Source organism: Amblyomma maculatum, chromosome 9, assembly GCF_055883805.1.
Source record: "Amblyomma maculatum isolate TAMU_Amacu chromosome 9, ASM5588380v1, whole genome shotgun sequence".
In the NCBI taxonomy this organism is placed as follows: Eukaryota; Metazoa; Arthropoda; class Arachnida; order Ixodida; family Ixodidae; genus Amblyomma; species Amblyomma maculatum.
Genome location: NC_139352.1, coordinates 36696289 through 36700473, shown reverse-complemented (window position 1 = coordinate 36700473; position 4185 = coordinate 36696289).

Sequence of the window (4185 nt, the reverse complement as noted above, 5' to 3'; positions counted from 1 at the left end):
TGAAAAGGTGGAAAGCTTGTGGACGGCTCTTTGCTGGTCAGTGGAGACGTCGTTTCGCAGCAGAGTCTACCAGGCTTCTCTACTTTTAATGTTGTCTCTAGCGCCCGGAGACTTAGGGCATCCCGAAAGTATATGGTCGAGTGTCCCCCTCGCTTCGCAGGCTTTACATTTACCATTCTGGTGTGAAACAACCAGACAGGGTTGGGGAACTTTCCGGGTTGTAGTCGCCGCCAGGCTATGGCCTCTTTATTATTTAAGCTAGGATACGGGGGCAGTATCAGACGTCTTCCTGATCTATAATTTTTGATGATTTTTTTTTAGGTTTGCAAACATGCGTCCATCTCCTGGCAGTCAGGCGGTTCTGTGTTTGCCCGGAGGTAGAGATCCGGGGCTACCTCATGGGCCCCCTCGTTGCCGGGGACGGACATGTGTGCTGGAACAAATATTAGGATGATTTTGCGATCACGTTCAGCTGCAGCTGATAGAATTGGGGCAAATTGGCGCTGGCGTTACTCACTAATGCGATCTTATCCAACATGGCTCTGGTATGGCATGTACGGCCAAACCAGGTATGCACGGTTGCCAAACTTGCGCCAATTCCCAAGAACATATCCGGTCGTTCATCAGAGTAGACGTAGGGCCAGGGCGGAAGCCTTAACCAAGACCTATCAGAACAAGAACACCGTCTATGTAGATGTGGCGATGTACTTAAAAGGAGGAGATGAGGTGGCAAAGGTGCTAGATTTCCAGCTAAAGGAGAAAATGAGCGCCTCGCTACGGAACTGCACCGTGTCTGGCGTCGAGGGGGCTGCTATTGCTCTAGCGATCGCTGAGGGCAATAGATACGGATGTTCGCGGGCAGTTATGACCGATTCGCAAACCGCTTGCCGAGGATTCACCAACGGCAAGATTGGAAAAAAGCGGCCGCCATCGTGAAGGTCGGCAGGATAAGCGACTAAACACAACTTGTACTTTGGGCTCCGGGGCACGACGGCATTGCCGAGAACATTGAGGCCCATCTCATAGCTCGAGGTTATGCAACCGGTATCCTGCGCCCCACAAGTTTCTAAACAGGGAGCAGTTGTGTTGGCTAAAACTACGAATTCTTATCCATGCCTGTCTTTATACAGCAAGATACGTCCGTTTACAGGGACAAATGTCCCTGGTGTGGACAGAGACCAACAATTTATCATATCACATGAGCCTGCCAGAAAATAGATGCAGTGCTTATAATTCACAACGCGACGCCGCAGCAGTGGGAGGCTGCGCTGTTCAGTTCGGAATCGAAAGATCAGCTTTGGCTGATTGAACGGGCCAGCCGGGCAGCAAAGGCCGCGGTAGTCCTGGAGTGACGACCCAACCACAGGAACTCTACATTATTATTATTATTATTATTATTATTATTATTATTATTATTATTATTATTATTATTATTATTATTATTATTATTATTATTATTATTATTATTATTATTATTATTATTATTATTATTATTATTATTGTACACTATATTAAGTTTTCTCTCCCTCTCTCTCTCCGTATTGGTAGTTGGCTTACTGTGTAGTAGTTGGTGCAGCAACGAGGGTGAAGCACAAGCGCCACCGTTCAGATGTATACGGCGAGGGCATATCAATTGCGCAGAACTGACGAAGAAGGCGCAGTTAATGGTGACTAAACTGGAGCGCCGGGCGATACTTTTTTTTTTTTATTGCACGTCTTTGTGATTTTAGACACACACAAAACCATCCGAAATCTGTCCTCCAGCTTCTGCGAGCCATCCTTTATAACAGCGTTGATGCTGGGATAGACGAAAATGCGGCAAATTTGAAGATGATAAATTTTAATGCAGAAACATTAACCACATGCAAGGAAACTCTAATTCTAAAAGCCCTTCCTTTAAGCGCTTTTCAAAGTACCCCCAAACCGCAAATGAGCTTAGTCGGGCATTTCTTCTGCAGTCCGCTCTTAAACCTCAGGCGTTGCGCCTTGTCAGACGGGGTGTTGTATCCAATGACCAGTGTGCCAACTGCGGTGCTCCCGAGAGCCTCCCGCATGTTTTTTTTTTTTTTTCCGAATGTGTAGTTGCGAGAACAATGTGGCGGCTCGCATATAGCATGTTTAACGTCCGCATAAACCCCGGCGTCAGGCGCCGGCGCAACCCTTTTAAACACCTTGTGTTCAATGTGGTTCTGTTGACGAAGCAGACTTGAGATGCCTGTCGTCCTTTATTAGAAACCTCCTCGTTTATACTGTTTTCCCCTCTCTGGGGAATCATGTCCACAGAAACAAGTGTGACAGATACGGCGCCTTTCCCTTCCTGGGAACCAATTATTATTATTATTATTATTTATTATTATTACTATTATTATTGTGAAGAAGATGAGCCCTTTTGGCTGGACGCTGATGAAGAGGAAGCAGAATTGTGACCACTCGCCGGTCCTGGTAGCATTACGTGCAGCTCCTTGCCGCTGTAACAACCCTCTGATGTGGCGGATGGACGTGCTGTTACTGTATGATGAATGGTGTCTGGTACAAATCCGCGCAGAACTGTGTGTTTTGACTGCAGTGTGGAACAATTTGAAGGCGCAGTGTCGCGGCATTATTCTGCGTGTGGGGAAGGCAAGGCGGGTTCGTGTCACCTCCGAACTTGATGAAATTCTCCGCCGCATGCGCATCGTGCGGAACGGAGGCGAGCTGACAATCGCTATGCGCAAATATCTTGAAACGCTTCGCTTCATATACTACCGCACGTTAGACAAATGTTTGCGCTCGTCAGTCGTCGCGGGAGGAGCGTACCATCTGCCGGTTGAGGACATCCGCCGATCTCGGGCATGCGAGGGTATTTAGCCAACGTAGCGACCGTCGCACGTACGTGCAATCAGTCCCTCGTGAAGACGGCTCGACGTCCTTTGATCTCGCCCAGATCCAGAGAGTGTTTTGCGCACACTTCGCGGCCCTCTTTTTCCACAAGGTCTTTGCCAAGAGGACGGGTACGAGGAAGCGGTCGGCTCCTTCTGCGGGCCCCTTCCTCAGCTTTCAAAGGATGAGAATAGGGCATTTTGTTCACCGGCAACCCTAGAGGAGGTCCACAGTACCTTGAGCTCTATGAACAAGCATTTATCTCCAGGCCCAGATAGGCCGTTAACAGGGTTTTAATTAACCTTCTTCGAAATGCTTGGCCCTGTTTGGCGCCAAATTGTTAACATATTTTGAAAAGCGGCATCACACCGCCCTCGTTGAGCTCAGGACGCACCGTATTGCCTCTGAAGGAGGGTAGAGCACCGACAAGTTCTTCGTCTTGGCGGCCGTTTACCCTTCTCAACACCGATTATAAGATGGTAGCTACATGTCTTTTTCGGAGGCTCCGGGACCATTGGCAGGATCTCATATCCCTCATATCAGTCCTTCGCAGTTCTTAGACGGTCGGTGTTCACCCCGTTAACTCTAACGAGAGATGTGCTCGCTTACGCGTGTGCAAAGGACGTGACAGCTAGTCTTTATTACACCAGACCAAACCAAAGCCTTTGACAGCGCGGAGCACAGGTACCTTTTCGCTGTGTTGTGCTTCTTTGGCCTATCCCAGGAGTTTACCCGCCTTGCCCGCTCTCTCTACGGAGATCTTTTCAGCGAACTTCTGGAAAATGGTGGCATTGCCAACACCATTCCAGTCTCGTGGGGAGTATGTCAGGGGTGACCGTTGTCGCCAGCTCTCTTCGTCCTGGCACTAGGCTCGCTTCTCCGTAGAGCAGCAGCGGACAGACACATACGGGAATGTTTGCTTGTAGGACAGAAGAATGTTGCATTTCGGCGTATGCAGACATCTCCCTCTTTTTACGGGATGAGGAAAGTTTTCGCGCCTTTCTAAGGGTCTTCTCAGAGTACTCGACTTTGTCAGAAGCCCAGCTCTACACGGACAAAGGCCAAGCGTTGCGGTGTGGAAATTACCAGGGCTCACTACCAGCGGCGGTTCCCTTCGTCGATGCGGTCCGCGTTCTAGGTGTCACGTTCGAACCTAGTGGCTTTTCTGTTCGCACCTAGGATGAAGCCGTCTCGCGCATAGCACGTATCTATGCGGACGCCACACCATTAAACCTGACGCTGAGCGCAATAGCCGCAATAATAAAGATGAAAGCATGCGCGTTTTTCGCAGCGCGAGTCGCAGTATTGCCGCACCGCATGGCATCT